We start from the raw sequence: 18,966 nt of genomic DNA, 5'->3' as shown, positions 1-18,966 counted from the left end.
TGTTGTATTGGGTATATCCCCTGTAGTAGGGGGCTTTATATCAGTCATTACCACCATATGCACAATATTGTGTGATGTTGCACTGTTTGTTCATATATTTTCATTAAGGATTCACTGTTTGTTTCACTATTATGTCACATTGTATATATGTTGAGATTTAGTTAGTTTTCACCAGAGCGCTACACTTATTGATTGTTATACCATGGTGCTGTTAGCGCTGTGGTAGTCCTTCCTGTCAGAGTGTATCGGTTTCCCTGTACGAGGTATGAGAAAGAAGATACACTGACAGGTCTGCAGGAGTCCTGCATGGCACCAGTGATCATAGCCAAGCACTCCAGTGAGGGCTGGAGGGACGGAGCAGGGAGCCGGAGACTGACAGTCATAGCTCTCTGCTCAGAGCAGAGGGGAGAACTGAGCGATCAGTGGTGTTTGATCGCTCAGTTCTCACAGCATAGCCAGCAGGGAACAGATGCTGCATCCACCTAGATGAGTATAAATTTTTTTATAAAGTCCCAATTCTCTTTTAATGTATTTAAGTGCGCACAAACACAATATAATACCAAACTTTTTAGTAAAATATAAAAGATTATTTACACAAGTAAACAGATAACAGGTCATCCTATAAACTTGCATGCACCCGTGAAATGGCGACAAACTATGGTACATTACATTATCCGTACGCAATGCTTTAAAAGCCTTTACAGGATACCAGTTTAAAGTTAAACAGGTGGTCTAGCACTAGCATTATTGCCCTTGCTCTGACATTCATAGTAATATCTCACATGTGTGGTGTGATCACCATTTACACATGCGTGTGGGACCTATGCATTTGCATATTAGCATGGGGGTGACAGGTGTGCTTTAGTTTTTTTTTTATTTTCTCACAGTCCCTTTCAACTTTATTGCTATCACAGGGGATGAGCAACAACCCTTGTGATAGCTGGGAGAGCGACAGGTGCTCTTTACTGAGATATTTGGGGTCTACTAGACCCCAGATATCTCCTCGACACCCAAAAGCATCTGAGCAAACTGAGATCAGTTTTATCAGATGCTTTACAAGCCAGTAAAGACTTGTGAACAACAAACCGTAACCAGTACAAACTCCTTGTCTCCTCCTGTTTCTTACATAATGGGGGGGGGGGGGGGGTTACCGGGCAGGACAGGTAGCAGTGGTCCCAGGCTCCCCGATCAAAGCAGAGAGCCCGGGAACAGTGGCGGGGGGGTTGGGGGAATGGAGATCACTTCTATCACTTGGATCACTTCTATATTAAAGCCCATCGCCAACTGAAACTTTTGGCACCAAGATCATGGCTGCAGCTGCAACCATGACCCTGGTATAATCACTTCAACTTGAGAACATACAGGTTCGTCCTAACAGCATGAAGTGGTTAAAGTGGTTGTGAACCTCCGAAATGAGAAATGAACAAAGCATATAGCATATAATTCTATAGTGTGTATTTCTGTCTGCTCTCTCATTCCTCTGCTATCTGTATGAGCCAACACCAGACAATCCTGGGAGACATCCCTCCCAGCACACAGCAGGTGGTTGACAGTACCAGCTGTGCATGTTTCCCATGAGACGGTGTAGAGGGGAGTGTGTCCATTAACTCCTCCAACACAGGTCTCAGATTACACTCAGGTCCCTGTTCAATGCTTTGCAGATGTGACATCAGATCTCTGCCCCCTTCCTTCTAGAGCTCAGAAATGCTGTGTAAAATGTGTGGTTTAGGAGGCCGTGGAAAGGATAGGGTTCAGATAAAAAGGTACAACTAATGTCAAAGGATTTGTTTCATCTCAGTGAGGTTAGTCACTTTGGGGGGTATATGTAAGGGTTTATAACTACTTGAAATGTGGTGGCTGCATTCATTTTCTTTTTTTTTTTTTTGGCTTTTTTCCCTTTATTTTCACCTGGTAATCCAACCAGTAATACACTTCCAGAGATTTCAAGACACATTCCTAGATGTATTACTTTTGTATCAGATATACTGCATTAAAGTTTTTCAGATGAATCATATACATTTTTCCTTTTAGCAGTGCCTTATGTTTGGGCGTGTGCATTTGTAGTTAATATGACTTCTTTAAACACCGGTGTCCTTTGGTTTATTGGGTTGACAGATCCACTAAAGAAGGCATATGACTAAATACATGTGTTGTAGTAGATGATGTGTTTTATTAATAAATGCCGGTTTAGGTTCTATTTTTCAGAATGCTCTGGTTTACAGAATGAGGGGTTTTCTGTAATTTTTCCATTATTCAGAAGCCAAAAATAGACTAAATAAGAGTGCAGCTAACCAAATTCTTTCCCACAGTGTCAGAGTTGCTCACTGTATATGTACAGAGAACTGCACTGAAATGAATATGTAGACTGCCTCTGCTAAACACTCCTTCTGCACATGCCTTTGCCTGATGTCTGTCATCACTACATTCACTGAGCTAAACAAGACGTATGTAGCTACTGAAATCATCCGCAAACTTGTTACAAGCTCAGGGACCCAGAGTACCGAAGCCACTGGATCAACATAATAGCTAGGAAAATGGTATTTTACAGTATTCACCAAAATGTTTTTTTATGACTCTTCTGCAATTTTTTTTAACGGAAGATCCTGCAAGTAGCACTTCTCGTTTCAGGCGGCTCAATGATCAGCAAGGAGACTGTGTTACAGGCTGACAATGCTGCACTTAATTAAGAGGCAGAGATTAGTGTTGTCAGCCTGCAACAGGAAATACTGTTACTGGCAGGATCTTCAGAAACTTTGCAACAGAGTCACAAAAAACATTTTCTTAAGATGACTGTATACAGCAAGCTATGAGGCCAGACATGCTGAAAATGGACCTACTGCCCGTTCACATATATGCGGATTGGATGCGGTTTGAACGGCATACAATCCGCATGACATGTGAAAAAGCATTGCTTCCTATGGTGCCTGTTCACATATGTCCAGTGCACTGGTGGTGCGGATTCAGTGGTGGTGCGGATTCAGTGGTGGTGCGGATTTGAAAAAAAAAACTCTGATTTCGGAGAAGTGCGGTGCAGTTCAGGTGCAGATTACAGGCTATTGCTTTCTATGGGAACCATTTCTAAACCACATATGTGTGAACAGGATAATCCTGAGAGCTAATCCTATCCTGAACCTGATGTAAAACTGACATGAACTGCTGAGCAACTACTGCATCAATTAGCTGTGAAACCTGAGCTTCAACCCGCACCGCACATGTGTGAACTAGTGTTTATTACACTTTTAAGGGCAAATTCAACCTAAAGGGGAAGTTCCCCTTTATGTCCTTCTCCTCCCTTCTCTATTGCATTTGGCACATTAAAATTGTTTTGGGGGGAGTGGGTACTCTTTGCTCACAGCCTTCTGAGACACATCACAGGTCCCAGAAGGCTGTGGAACCATTTACAAAGCACAGCACATAGGGCAGCCGGCTGTGAAGCCACAAGGACTCACAGCCAACTTTCCACAGTAAACATTCTGCGTTGGGGACCCGAAGACTAGCAAAGAACCGGCTTGGGTGAGGACAGCCCTGGATCCCTGGACAGGTAAGTGCCCTTTAATTAAAGGTCAGCAGCTACAGTATTTGAAGCTGCTGACCTTTAATTTTTTTCTTTCTAGGATGAAGATCATCTTTTAAGAAAGTCAGAATGAAGGTACATAAGATTATTATCAAATTGCAGCTAATTCAATTTTGAAACTCTGTCTTTTGTAAGATTCTATTTATTTCAGGCACTTATAGAACGCTGTCAATTTACAGAGTGCTTTACATACCATTACTGGTATCGGTGGAAGGAATAGTGCCCCATTATTGGTGTCAGTGGAAGGAATAGTGCCCCATCTCTGGTGTCAGTGGGAGGAATAGTACCCTGTCTTTGGTGTCAGTGGGAGGAATAGTACCCTGTCTTTGGTGTCAGTGGGAGGAATAGTGTCCCATCATTGGTGTCAGTGGAAGGAATAGTGCCCCATCTCTGGTGTCAGTGGGAGGAATAGTACCCTGTCTTTGGTGTCAGTGAAAGGAATAGTGTCCCATCATTGGTGTCAGTGGAAGGAATAGCGCCCCATCTCTGGTGTCAGTGGGAGGAATAGTACCCTGTCTTTGGTGTCAGTGAAAGGAATAGTGTCCCATCATTGGTGTCAGTGGAAGGAATAGTGCCCCCAGTTGCTGGATAAAAGCAAGCAAAGGGCCACAGTTTGGAGATCCCTGGTCTACTTCATTGATTTCCAGCTTCCAGGGGCATCAGCCAGGTATGCTATATATAGCTACATTGGTCCAAGCTGAATCAATATAACGAAGTATAAATTCTCCACACCTAGAGTTCCTCCCCAAGTAGTAGTGGATGTGTATGGATGGTTTTTGGATAATAAGGATATTGCTTGGTGTCACTTTGACATTACTCTGTAAAATGCTACATTGAGAAGATAACTGCAAGTCATGTTTCCACACATACTGTACTAACATGTAGCCAATTATGTCGATACCACAGGAAATCCTCTATAACTCCTGAAGATGTCATTAGATTTCATAGAATGAACACCAAACTCTGCAAACATTTTTGTGTAACAAATCTACTGAGCTGGGACTATCTATATACTGATAATGAGCGTGTTAAACTGTGTAGAGCAATGAGATACAACAAAGGAGCCTATCACAACAGCTGTCTGCTCTCTCACGCATCCTGACTAAGTCCCTGTGTGGGATCAGAGCTGGGCCCATGTCCAAGACCAAGCGACCCCTCTTTTATTGTGACAGTAGAGACTCCAACACAAACCCTTTCCCGACATTCATCACTAGCACCACAGTATTAACTAGTTGTTTTTTTTTAAAGTATGTTCTCAAAGAAGATTAAATCCTTCGCAAGCAGCGAACTATTGCACAATCCAAGCGACCTGTTCAGTGATGTACCGAATACAAAGCCACTGCTGTGCACAGCCAAACACCCTGATGTGAAATGCATATAGCATCCCGTTTACTCATCATGGGAGAAATTGCCAACACATGTCTATACGGCACGACAGAAATTCACTAATGACAGCAAAAGTCAAATCGTCATATCCTTGTATGGATAGATGTACCCCAACCTGGAAAGACATTCTGCATTAAAATAGACACAATTTTAAATGCTTTCTCAACCATAATGACTCCAATTATTTGATTATCTACAATTACTGCCAATATCCTGGCATTCAATCCAAACTATACAGCTCACCCAAATGACTATAGGAGAAGCTTTAAATGTCCACCTTTTGTTCGCTGGGTGGATGTGAACTGGTTAACGGAAGACCAAGCTTAGTCTTAGCCAGAACTCTAGATATGGAAATGGAAATTTAATGAGGGAGGGACATGGAAAGAGAAAGAGAGGAAGGAAGAGAAAGGGGAAGACTAAGAACACAGAAACAAAAAGGAGCATTATTAGGAAGACAAGAGACAATCACTTCGACTAAATCATGGATGGAGAAACTTAAAGAGACACAAAGTGATAAAAGTGATGAGGACTCACACGACTTGTATATCTAGCTGGCCGTCTGCCCATTCTTTAGCTGAAGATGGATACAATATTACTCCTGTTCCCCTCTCTCTGTGTACTAGAATACAAGAATTGCATTTTTTTTCTTCTCTATGGGTGCTGACTCTTCAAATGTAGGCTGCAGTGTATCCGACAGTCACACCCTCAGTCTGTCATTTAACTTCCACAATTCATGTTCACGCCCTCATTTTAATCCATCATGAGCGGTGACAATTCCTGGCTGTCACCCAAAAGAGTCAGCATTGTCATTCAACATATTTTCAGCGCTGTCTGCACACGATCCTACAACATCCTCAATGGATTGGCAAATAAGCCACGAAGATTTCATTTCTCACAGTCACACTTTTTATTTCACTGCCACATATTACCCATCCTGCCTGTACTGTTCTCTGTATCAGGCTCATCCTCCAAATACATTCTGATTATCACATTGACAGGAAAGCAAATCATTGGAAAGATAAATGGCCGTGTCTAACCTCTGAACTGATCAGAGAATACAATGTGCTGTAGGACAAATCCGACACTGTGAAAATATAGGGCAATGTGTGGTCACTGACCTCTCCACCTTAGTGCCAAGGAACTGGAACTGGTTCCTTTATTTATTCTATCATTTAGTTCAGGGGTCTCCACACTTTCTAAACAAAGGGCCAGTTTACTGTCCTTTAGGCTTTAGGAGGAGCAGACCAGTGGGAGTAGCAAATGCTCCGGCATCAGTGAGAGTAGACAATGTCTCAGGTTTTGGTGGTCAGTGAGAGAAAAAAATTAAATAAAGCCTGTGGTCAGTACTGCCACTGAGAGGAAAAGTACCCCATTGTTGTCATTGGAAGGAATAGTGCCCCATCGTTGTTGTCAGTGGGAGGAATAGTGCCCCATCGTTGCCATTGGGAGGAATAGTGCCCCATCGTTGTTGTCAGTGGGAGGAATAGTGCTCCATCATTGTCATTGGGAGGAATAGTGACCCATCGTTGTCATTGGGAGGAATAGTGACCCATCGTTGTCATTGGGAGGAATAGTGACCCATCGTTGTCATTGGGAGGAATAGTGACCCATCGTTGTCATTGGGAGGAATAGTGACCCATCGTTGTCAGTGGGAGGAATAGTGACCCATCGTTGTCAGTGGGAGGAATAGTGACCCATCGTTGTCAGTGGGAGGAATAGTGACCCATCGTTGTCAGTGGGAGGAATAGTGACCCATCGTTGTCAGTGGGAGGAATAGTGACCCATCGTTGTCAGTGGGAGGAATAGTGACCCATCGTTGTCATTGGGAGGAATAGTGCCCCATCGTTGTCAGTGGGAGGAATAGTGCCCCATCGTTGTCAGTGGGAGGAATAGTGACCCATTGTTGTTGTCAGTGGGAGGAATAGTGCCCCATCATTGTCATTGGGAGGAATACTGCCCCATCGTTGTCAGTGGGAGGAATAGTGCCCCATCGTTGTCAGTGGGAGGAATAGTGACCCATTGTTGTTGTCAGTGGGAGGAATAGTGCCCCATCGTTGTCATTGGGAGGAATAGTGCCCCATCATTGTCATTGGGAGGAATAGTGACCCATCGTTGTTGTCAGTGTGAGGAATAGTGACCCATCATTGTTGTCAGTGTGAGGAATAGTGACCCATCATTGTTGTCATTGGGAGGAATAGTGCCCCATCATTGTCAGTGGGAGGAATAGTGCCCCATCATTGTCAATGGAAGGAATAGTGCCCAATCGTCAGTGGGAGGAATAGTGCCCCATCATCGTTGTCAGTGGGAGGAATAGTACTGGTGTCAGTGGGAAGAATAGTGCCCCATCATTGTTGTCAGTGGGAGGAATAGTGCACCATCATTAGTTTAAGTGGAAGAAATGGTGCCCCATCAGTGGTGAAATGGAAGGAATAGTGCCTGAAGGGCTGGATAAAGGCAAGCAAAGTGCCACATCTGGCCCAAAGGCCACAGTTTAGAGACTGCTGATATGTGCATGAGGAACTAGAATAATACTTAGATGTGGTCTAATGTATTTTTTAGGCAGAATTTATGCTCTTTTTTTTTTTTACTGCACCGCAAAGGAAAAAATTAGGCTCAATTAAATACATTAAATTTTCTTGGATATGTGTTAATACTGTGTTTAAAATATGTTCAACTAAATATGGTGTAAACAAGCCCTAAAACAGTATTAAACCCAAAAACAAGAGTGTAATATATTGCAGCATACCAATTCTTAGATGTGGCCATTGCATTTGTTTTCTTTTTTTAGACTTTCTTTCCTTTATTTTCACCATGTGATCTAGCCAGTAACACACTTCCTGTCTTAGGGTGTCTCCATTCTGGGTGAAGAAGCAGTGGAGACACCTTTTGGACAGCATCATTTTCAATCTGGGGAGAGGGTAGTTTTAGGTACACTAGCAAATTTAGATGGACTTGACTAACAAATTGAAGCTGAATTCCAGCTAACACTTTTTAAAGGATAAGATCACCTTTTTACAAAATAATAATAAAATGCACATTTTTTTGTAGGTAGAAACACATGCATTTATTATTTTTTGTTTCTGGAGCCTGTAAAGCATTGCACCAGTGATCACCAGATCGGTAGTGCCATGCAGGTCTCCTGCAGATCTGTCGGTATACCTGCTTGCCCATACAGGATGTACAGACAAGCAGATATACTAACAGGAAGAAGCAATAAACTACCACAGCGCCGTGGTAGTTCTTTGAAAACTACAAGCCGACATCCGCAAAGGCTGTTGAGACTTGTAATCCCAACCATGGCACCACCTGCCTGGAGTTTGCATGTTCTCCCTGTGCCTGCGTGGGTTTCCTCCAGGTACTCCGGTTTCCTCCCACACTCCAAAGACATGCTGGTAGGTGAATTGGCTCCTGTCTAAATTGGCCCTAGTATTTGTATGTATGAATGTAAGTTAGGGATTTTAGATTGTGTGCCCCTTGAGGGTTAGGGACTGATGTGAATGTACAATATATATATATATATATGTAAAGCGCTGCGTACATTGAAGGCACTATATAAGTACCTGTAATAAATAAATAAAATAAATAATTCATTTATTCACAGAACATTGTGAATGAATGATGCTGCTGGGTGGCCAGAACCCTTCCCTTGTTTTTAAAAAAAATATTGCGACACCAAGCAGGGAGAATCCCCCGCTAGCTGTCACAAGGGGAATCGGGGAGGAGAAAGGGCCAGTCTGTTTGTGACATGTTACATCCTGGGATGTATGGGTGTAACATGTTACAAAAGGTGGGCTTATCCTTTAAGCAGTTACAGCAACAGTTTTTATTTTCCTTTTGGGATAAAGATTTTACAGAAATAAAAGCTGATCATGGTAAGCACCCTTCTGTGGTAAATGGTTTGTCCTAACCCCCAACTTCCACTTTATCTGGACAGCTTGGTCTATTAAAGGAAGAAGAAATATAACAGACTTACTAACTAAAAAAAACTAATGTAGCCATCACATTTAGGAATTGTTAAACTGAAATATGTTACACTTTCGTTTTTAGGTTTAATACGGCTTTACAATGGAACTAAACCCTTCTATCATTTTCATCCAAGGAATCTGCCATCTTGGCCTGTGTGTGATCTGCAGTTGCCATGGTGCTGCACTGCACTGTGATGGGTTATAGCATGACAGTTTGGTTTTGAGCACAAGAGACTATGACAGCTATCATTCATGGCATACCTTGAAAGTAACTGTTTTGAGAAAATTTTAAATCGATGGCTGCAGTTCAGCTTTAAAGTGACGCTAAACCCATCAATTTAATGGTTTGAAAAAACAGTTATAATCCTGGCATACCGGGAATGCTGTCACATTTGCTTGTGCTCTTACACCCCGGTCACATCAAAGCTGATTTTGAAATCGTGCGACTTACAGCAAAGTTGCACAATTTCAAATCGGGTGACCTGCTGATTTCCGTGCGATTTGCAAGACATCTGACACAGATGTCTATGCAAATTGCAACAAGAGTAGTGCATGCACTACTTTAGAAATCGGTGCGGCTCCGACCAAGTCAGAACCGCACCGATATGACCGCTCTAATAGCGGACAATAGGGTGCGACTGGCATGCAAATCGCATGCCAAATCGCACCCGATGTGACCAGGGGCTTAACCAAATTGTCAAACCATCAAATGTCTAGTGTCATAACTGATCACATGTGCAGCACCATGGCAGTTGAAGATCAAACAGATGGCAGCTTCCTTGGCTGAAAACGATAGAAAGGTTTAATTCCTCTTTAATTTTCAATGATCCCTAAACAGCACAACAAAAGACTCAAGTCCAGTTTCAGTTTGTTTACATCAGAGGGCTGGCAGCCTCTCATGACTTTGCTCTCATCCAAAAAAAAGCATAGATTTCGCAGTTGTGAAAATGAATTTCTCTACAATGCCTACTGACACAAAGGTGAATGAGGGCTTTTTTTAAAGGTGCTCTGACTGCTTGTTGAGAATATGTAAATACTTACATGCAGGACTATTGGTGCGCTTTTAGAAAACACACCAAATCCACCTGATCTAATGGAAGTTAAAGGCAAAGCGCAGGTACATTGCGCTGCAAGGAAACCACAGAAGATCGGTGTGAAAGAGGCCTTAGCCTCCATTTGGTCCGCAGAAGCCATGATCAGTCATGACACCAACCATTTGATGGTTTGACAGTTCAGTTGAGAGTACAAGCAACTGTGGGAGTAATCATTGACGGCATGCCTTCAATGTAACTGGCTTGGGAAAAGTGAAATCAGTGAATTTAGTTCCACTTTAAAGATAGATTCGCACTTTCCACAGTTGTAAACACCTGCACAGAAAAATGTCCTGCACTCAGGAGAGGTGTGGGCATACCATTAATCCTAATGGCACCCCCACACACTGGAAACCACACTGCAGTATGCAGTTTCCCTGCTGCCACGATTTCTGAAAAGGGACCTTTTCCCTGAGTTTTCAGTGAATACAGAAGCCCATTCAAATGAATGGGCTGCTGTGCACAAGCAACACAGCTGCAGGGAAACCACATATATGTGAACCAGGGCTAAGGGTCAGTTTTGTGTGCCCCTGTTTTGTGCGCTTTTCCTATACCACGTTCAAACCGCACCGCACTTGTGATCTGCAGCGGGTATCAGTGTTAAAGTAGAACTTGTTTCCATTTTGGATAAAACCAGGGACGTTTATAACCCTTGTCAGGTTTTTTTTGTTACACCATCTGTGTCCCATTGCAAAGATTTCCCTTCACTTCCTGTACCATAGCCAAACAGAAAGTGAGAGGAAATTCCTGCACATTAATGGAATTTCTTGGGAATCCCCAGGCCACCAGGACTAGTGTCCCCATTGGAAGATTTCCCCTCTATTACTTTTCTGGGGACAACCCAAAATTTGGGATTTTCTTTTACTTTCACTTTCAATGATAATTTTAAACAGGACAAATAAAGTGGATGAATCTCCCTAATGGGGGCACAAACAGCAATTTAAACTGACAGGGGTTCTAATCCCTCCCCACTCTATCCAAAACTAAAAAAATGTTTTGCCTTTAGTTATACTTTAATTTAAAGCGATACTAAAGTTTTTTTTTTTTCTTGTAAAAAAACAAATGTCTATACCTACTGTTTGCAGTTTTTGCACAGAGCAGCCTGGATCCTCTTCTCGGGTTCCCCGCAGGCTCTCCTGGCTCCTTCCTCCTGTCAGGTGCCCCCACAGCAAGCCGCTTGCTATGGGGGCACCTGCTGCTCCATGTGTCCATTCACACGCGGAGCCATGGCTTGGCCCCACTCCCTCTCCTCATTGGCTGACTGGCTGTGTTTGATAGTAGCAAATGGCTCCTGCTTCCTGTCTCAGCCAATGAAGAGGCAGAGACTCGGGGCAGCTGAGGCTGTCATTCACATCGCTGGATTGCGATAAACCTCAGGTAAGTATTGAGGGGGCTGGGGAGCTGCTGCACACAGGTTTTTTTACCTTCATGCCTTTACAACCACTTTAACAAGTCTTATAATCAGGTCGTAAGTGCAGTGTGTTTGCCTGCACCAGATCACATGATACAGTGGTACCAGGAGATCCAGTTGCTGTGCATGCACTGCTTTGAATACCGTCTGGCGTGATTTCAGCCCATGAATGAGCTTGCGCCTTCCTGTGCAATTCATGGTGTGAACAGGCCCTTAGGGTTGGTTCACACCACAATTTTTGCAATTCTGCATAATTTTTGCATTCTTGATGCATTTTTCCCCCTCTATTATTTCATCATCTCACATCAGGACATTGCGTTCCAGTGCATTTCTAACGCGTTTTGCTGTGTTCAATACAGAAAAAGTGCAAGTTCTCCTTTTGCACAGCAATGGTGTAAACTAGGATCATTGGAATCCATGGAAAACGCAGTGCATGAGTTTTTGACGCAGATTAAAAACAAACACTCTGGGTATACCTCCGGCCTGGGATGAAGTAACACCAGAGCTGGAGTAACGTCACCCCATTGGAAGACCCCACACCTGGGAGAAGCTGCGGAGATGTCCAGAAACTCATTGGGTGCTACTTATGGACTTTAGTTGCACTTTAATGACTTATTGATGGACTCTGCTGGCTGCCATTAGGAGTTCAGTATCATGCCAGTCCTCTGAGCCCTCCATGTCCACAGAACTCCTGTACTGAGTCCCTCCACTCACTCCTGTACACCTGTACCAGCCTTAGCAGCCTGTCCTGTCATCTCCCTGTCACCATCCCACCATTGTGACACCACTGCCCCTCCTCCCTCCCCAGCATCCCCTCCCCCCTCACACTTCTCACCCCACACGTCCTCTGTAAAGCAGTGAAGTGACAATGAGGTGACAGAGCACCTACCTGACGTCACCTTCTTATGTCACAGCAGCACACAGATGTCTCACCACTCCCATCCAGACGGTTCTACGTCACCACCCCCTTCCACTGTCTGCCACCGCATCCTCACCCCGCCAGCCAATCACCCCGCAGCTCTCCCTCAGCACCGAGTCAGGCACGTAGGGGCGTGGATCAAAGAGCTAGCCAATCCCCGGCCACGTGTTCTACCCAATAGACAAACTTCCCGGTGTGCTTACGTCACCGGGTTCTCTAATGACTACAAAACCCAGAATGCTCTGTGCGCGGAAGGTTACAATAGGCCTGTTATAATAAAGTTCCGTATTGTTTTTCTTTTATAACGTGCGTTGTCTTTTTATGACCTCAGTAACATTTCATAACTATTTCCACACTGTTGTGCGAATTGTTACTAAAGATATTGTACAGGTCTGTACAGGGTTGAGGGGAGAAGTGGCGGAGTGATACATATGGGAGCCATTCTAGGAAGAGACGTACGACGTGAGCTGTACGTGCCTGCAGGTTGCTAAGGAGCCGGTGCGGAGGGAGAAGCGGAGCGGCTGGTAAATTATTCCGTTGTATGTAGTTCCGTTCACCGTGTTTCCGGTTTTGGAATATTGTAAAAGTGATAGTTGATGTGGTGGGTCGGGCGGTGCATGATGTAGGGGGCGCTGTGTTCACTCACCTCAGGGACCGGGAACACCGCGCCGCTCATTATTCTCGCCAGGCGACGTACTGTGTGCATTGCCGCTCTCCTCTATGCACGACCATTGTTGTGTCTCCTCTCACAGGGAACAGTCATGGCGGCCTGGACAGCTCAGCTTCCTCAACAACACGTTTAACCCTTACACTGCCAGGGTTTGCAGTTGTAGGAAAATGCACATTTCTACGTTTAGTTAAAATCTCCCAAAACAATGTATATTTGCTGAGAGCAGAGGCCCTGCACAACAAAATGGTGGAAGTTCCACATTGTTGTGTCACACAATAGCAAATGCATGCTTTCAGCAAAACAACCCAAAGCAAGTATTTATTATATTGCAGATCACCAATTCTGAGATGTGACGGCTGTATTATTTTTCCTGTTTTATCCCTCTTATATTCATCTGGTGATCTAGCCCAGTGCTGTCCAGTCGGTGCCCCTTGAAAAGTATTTTCAGTCACGAGGCACCCCTGTCCAATGCTTGGTTCACGTTACTGTGTGTTGCGGAATGCACGCAAAATCACACTCATTCCTGACACGCAGACAAATGCTCTGCTCTTTAGGGGTACCCCCATACATTGCCAAATGGGATGTTGTTGGTGTTTTGTAATTTTAAAACTAAGGTCAGGGATGATTTTCCCTGCATTTCTGTTGGTAAGGAAGCTCATTGAAATGAATAGGGTGTCCTACACACAGCCACACAGATGTGAATCAAGGGCTTGTTCACCTGTGAGGTTGGAGGGTGGTAAAATCACACAATTGAGCTGCTTTTACCAACCCCAACTGCTCTCCCTTTAGCAGCAGAAGCCGCAGCTGGAAGTATACCTCCAGGTAAATGGGGTGGAACTAGAACCACCTGCAGTTGTGTGCGCATTGCAGGCAGTTGTGTAGTGATGCTGCTTTTTTACGGGGTTAAACCAGGTGGTGAGGAGGCAATCTATTGCCACTTTACCACCTGTCAAATGCCTCTGAAAAGTGATCTGAGAATGGATTGGTTTTCAGAGGAGCAGCAGTCCTTGCTGCTATAACAAGCACAAGGACGGGATTAGGGGGCCAAGAGTAAAAGTAAAATACACACACACATACGTGTGTGTGTATGTATATATATATACACACACACAAACAGACACGTGTACACATACATACATACACACACACACATATATATAAAAAAATATTTTTTTTTTTTTATATATATATATATATACCTATACACACGTACATATACAGTATCTCACAGAAGTGAGTACACCCCTCACATTTTTGTAAATATTTTATTCTATCTTTTCATGTGACAACACTGAAGAAATGACACTTTGCTACAATGTGACGTAGTGAGTGTACAGCTTGTATAACAGTGTAAATTTGCTGTCCCCTCAAAATAACTCAACATACAGCCATTAATGTCTAAACCGCTGGCAACAAAAGTGAGTACACCCCTAAGTGACAATGTCCAAATTGGGCCCAATTAGCCATTTTCCCTCCCCGGTGTCATGTGACTTGTTCGTGTTACAAGGTCTCAGGTGTGAATGGGGAGCAGGTGTGTTATATTTGGTGTTATCAATCTTACTCTCTCATACTGGTCACTGGAAGTTGAACACTGCACCTCATGGCAAAGAACTCTCTGAGGATTTGAAAAAAAAGAATTGTTGCTCTACATAAAGATGGCCTAGGCTATAAGAGGATTGCCAAGACCCTGAAACTGAGCTGCAGCACAGTGGCCAAGACCATACAGTGGTTTAACAGGACAGGTTCCACTCAGAACAGGCCTCGCCATGGTCGACCAAAGGAGTTGAGTGCACAAGCTCAGCATCATATTCAGAGGTTGTCTTCGGGAAATAGACGTAGTGCTGCCAGCATTGCTGCAGAGGTTGAAGGGGTGGGGGGGGGGGGTCAGCCTGTAAGTGCTCAGACCATACGCTGCGCACTGCATCAAATTGGTCTGCATGGCCAGAAGGAAGCCTCTTCTAAAGATGTTGCACAAGAAAGCCTGCAAACAGTTTGCTGCAGGCAAGCAGACTAAGGACATGGATTACTGGAACCATGTCCTGTGGTCTGTTGAGATCAAGATAAACTTACTTGGTTCAGATGGTGCCAAGCGTGTGTGGAGGCAACCAGGTGAGGAGTACAAAGACAAGTGTGTCTTGCCTACAATCAAGCATGGTGGTGGGAGTGTCAGGGTCTGGGGCTGCATGAGTGCTGCCAGCACTGGGGAGCTACAGTTCATTGAGGGAACCATGAATGCCAACATGTACTGTGACATACTGAAGCAGAGCATGATCCCCTCCCTTCGGACAATGGGCCACAGGGCAGTATTCCAACATAACGACCCCAAACACACCTCCAAGATGACCACTTCCTTGCTAAAGAAGCTGAGGGTAAAGATGATGGACTGGACAAGCATGTCTCCAGACCTAAAACATGAGGAGGAGCGCAAGGTCTCTAACATCCACCAGCTCCATGATGTCCTCATGGAGGAGTGGAAGAGGACTCCAGTGGCAACCTGTGAAGCTCTGGTGAACTCCATGCCCAAGAGGGCTAAGGCAGTGCTGGAAAATAATGGTGGCCACATAAAATATTGACACTTTGGGCCCAATTTGGACAGTTTCACCTAGGGGTGTACTCACTTTTGTTGCCAGTGGTTTAGACATTCATGGCTGTGTGCTGAGATATTTTGAGGGGACAGCAAATGTACACTGTTATACAAGCTGTACAGACGCTACTTTACATTGTAGCAAAGTGTCATTTCTTCAGTGTTGTCACATGAAAAGATAGAATAAAATATTTACAAAAATGTGAGGGGTGTACTCACTTCTCTACAGACTCACACTCTAGGGGGGGCAGAGAACACGAGAAGACACTCCCCTTCACTTTGCGGTGTGACGGCTCACAGTGCTGATGTACAGTGCAGCTGGGGATTGAGAGCTCGGGCTCAAGTGACAGCCATTCTCCCCATGGCACACCTGAGGACATTTGGAGGCACCCCCTTTGAGAGGCTGATCTAGCCAGTAAGTCTGTTGTTTTTAACCACTTGCCCTCCAAAGGATTTACCCCCCTTCCTGACAAGGCACTTTTTTTGCAATACAGCGCTGTGTTACTGTAACTGACAGTTGCGCGGTCATGCAATGCTGTACATAAATTACATTTATGTAAATGTTTTCCCTCAAATAGAGCTTTCTTTCGGTGGTATTTGATCACTTCTGTGTTTTTTTTATTTTTTGCTCTATAAAGACTGACAATTTTGGAAAAAATAACTATATTTTTGACTTTCTTCTATAAAACATATCCAATAAAAATGTAAAAATCTAATTTCTTCTTAAATTTAGGCCAAAATGTATTCTGCTACATGTCTTTGGTGAACAAAAAAAATCCCAATATGTGTAAATTAATTGGTTTACATGAAAGGTATAGTATCTGCAAATGGCGGTATATAAACTGGAATTTTTTTTTTGTACTAGTAATGGCGGCGATCAGCGACTTATAGCAGGATTGTGGGACTGTGGCGGGCATTTTGACACTGGGTGGGAACTAACTGCCACTGGCATCCCCAGTGACACTAATACAGTGATCAGTGCTAATAAAAAGCACTGACACTGTACTAATGACACGGGGCAGGAAGGGATTAACATGAGGTGATCAAAGGGTTAGCTGTGTGTGTTTTACTGTATGCTGTGTTTTACTAGGGAGTTATGCTGTTTTGTATCTCTATATATGTGATTTTGCGCAGATCTGCCGCCCTCTAGCAGTACATTTATCCCAAAGGGAAAAAAACAGTGTGAGCTGGAGTTTGGCTTAAATTTGTTAGTGTATCTAAATCCACTAGTACATCTAAAACTCCCCTGACAATGCTGCTGTCCAGAGGTGCCCCCTGTGCTCCCTCATCCAGAGTGGGGGTACTCTGTCTGAGATGTGTTACTGGCTAGATCACCAGGTAAAACAGGAGAACAAGCCTAAGTAAAGAAAAGAAATCAAATGCAGCCACCACATCTGATGATTAGTAAGCTGCAATAGATTACATTTTGAGTTTAACCACCTCCCAGCCGTGCTTTAGCTGAAAGACCGCTACAGTGCGGTCATCTACAGGTGCATCTCAATAAATTAGAATATCATCAAAAAGTTCATTTATTTCAGTAATTCAATTCAAAAAGTGAAACATATATAGATTTATTACGCACAAGTGATATATTTCAAGCATTTCTTTCCTTTAATTTTGATGTTTATGACTTCAGTATCTCAGAAAATTAGAATATTGTGAAAAAGTTCAATATCATGGTGTCACACTCTAATCAGCTAATTAACACAAAACACCTGTAAAGGTTTCCTTAGCTTTTAAATGGTCTCTCTGTCTGGCTTGGTAGGTTACACAATCATGGGGAAGACTGCTGACTTGACAGTTGTCCAGACGACAGTCATTGACACCCTCCACAAGGAGGGTAAGTCACAAAAGGTCATTGCTAAAGAAGCTGGCTGTTCACAGAGTGCTGTATCCAAGCATATTAATGGAAAGTTGAATGGAAGGAAAAAGTGTGGTAGAAAAATGTGCACAAGCAACAGGGATAACTGCAGCCTTGAGGAGATTGTAAAGGAAAGGCCATTCAAGAATTTGGGGGAAATTCACAAGGAATGGACTATGACTGGTGTACGTGCTTCAAGAGCCACCACACAGAGACGTATGCAGGACATGGGCTACAACTTTCGTATTCCTTGTGTCAAGCCACTCCTGAGCCAGAGACAATGCCAGAAGCGTCTTACCTGGGCTAAAAAGAAAAAGAACTGGACTATTGCTCAGTGGTCCAAAGTCCTCTATTTGCATGAAAGTAAAATCAAGGTTCCAGAGTCTGGAGGAAAAGTGGAGAGGCACAGAATCCAAGTTGCATGAGGTCCAGTGTGAAGTTTCCACAGTCAGTAATGATTTGGGGAGCCCATGTCATCTGCTGGTGTTGGTCCACTGTGTTTTATCAAGTCCAAATCCAAAAAAAGTTTAAACAAGTAAATCTGAACCTTGGATACGTTATTCCTTGCCATCCCTGCCTCCTACTAGTTATGGCCTCTTATAGTCACTGCCTGTGCTAGCCCTGGATCTGTGATTGTTCTAGTTTCCCTTCCCTCCATGTTTTCTTTCGGATTCCTTTTTGTTTTTTTTGTTGTTTTTGTTTTCTTTTCCTTTCTTCCACCTTTTTTTTTTTTCCTCCTCTTTTTCCAGTAATATGTTGGATTACTGCTGCTAATATTTGGTTCGGCTTTTTGCCGTCTGTGCTTCGTTATTTGACTAATGCAAGTCAGTTGGATGTATCTGTTTATGTGTTATTGTTCTGCTCTGCCCCTGCGTGGGCGTATCTTGAGCTTGTTGTATTCTTAAAACAAAACTTTCTTAATAAAATTATTGAAACCGAAAACAAGTAAATCTGATATGATATGCTTTCGTATCTATTTGCTAATGTTAGTGTAGAGCTAACACCATAGGAGCCGCTGTAAAGATGTCCAGGGTTCTTTTCCCAACAGTTGCCCTTCAGCCAGGCACACCGCCACAGTCACTCATTTGGTTCAATGAACAATCCAGGGGTTTTCTGTTTTTGTTTTTATTTTCAAATAAAATTTTTATAATTTGGATGGTGATAGGGAACTATATGAGATATTCCAAAACTATGTACAAACAGCAGGACAATCTTCTTTTTTTTTTTTTTTTTAATTTTTGTTATTCGAATATTCGATTGTATCCAAATTTCCAAATAACAATAGGAACAAATTTCAACGAATCTGAAATAAATTATGATACAAGTTATCCAAATTCCAAAATGGAAATTTTGCAATAAATACAGTAAGGTCTAAAAGTGAACTAAGATTATTCCTACTTAGGCTGCTTTATAAAATAATAGAAAAGAATATATAAAATAATAGAATAATATAGAATGGAAGATAAGAGAATAGAATAGAGCTCAATAGAATAGAAAATGAATAG

The 18,966-nt window shown here is 43.2% G+C and overlaps 2 protein-coding genes across 7 annotated transcripts in view; one reads left to right on the top strand and one right to left on the bottom strand.

Annotated features, from left to right (window-relative positions):
• Nucleotides 1-12,436, bottom strand: part of PEAK1 (pseudopodium enriched atypical kinase 1) — a 98,096-nt gene extending 85,660 nt beyond the window's left edge. Inside the window, exon 1 of one of the 2 annotated variants that reach the window (XM_089671368.1) lies at nucleotides 12,317-12,436. The gene's annotated coding sequence lies outside the window, so the exon portion shown is untranslated. Of the gene's footprint in view, nucleotides 1-5,494; nucleotides 5,619-12,316 lie in introns of those variants that run through there. The other variant, XM_089671369.1, reaches the window with a different exon arrangement.
• Nucleotides 12,437-12,782: 346 nt separating this feature from the next.
• HMG20A (high mobility group 20A) overlaps nucleotides 12,783-18,966 on the top strand; it is a 44,817-nt gene continuing 38,633 nt past the window's right edge. For 2 of the 5 annotated variants that reach the window (XM_089671365.1, XM_089671363.1), the window contains exon 1: nucleotides 12,783-12,870. The gene's annotated coding sequence lies outside the window, so the exon portion shown is untranslated. Of the gene's footprint in view, nucleotides 12,886-18,966 lie in introns of all 5 variants that reach the window. The other 3 variants (XM_089671366.1, XM_089671362.1, XM_089671364.1) reach the window with 2 other exon arrangements.

This window comes from Staurois parvus, unplaced genomic scaffold (assembly GCF_062004578.1).
Source record: "Staurois parvus isolate SC_StPar_1 unplaced genomic scaffold, SC_StPar_1.0 ptg000105l, whole genome shotgun sequence".
NCBI lineage: Eukaryota > Metazoa > Chordata > Amphibia > Anura > Ranidae > Staurois > Staurois parvus.
The sequence above is the reverse complement of the archived record's forward strand: the minus strand, read 5'-3'. Positions and strand labels throughout refer to the sequence as shown.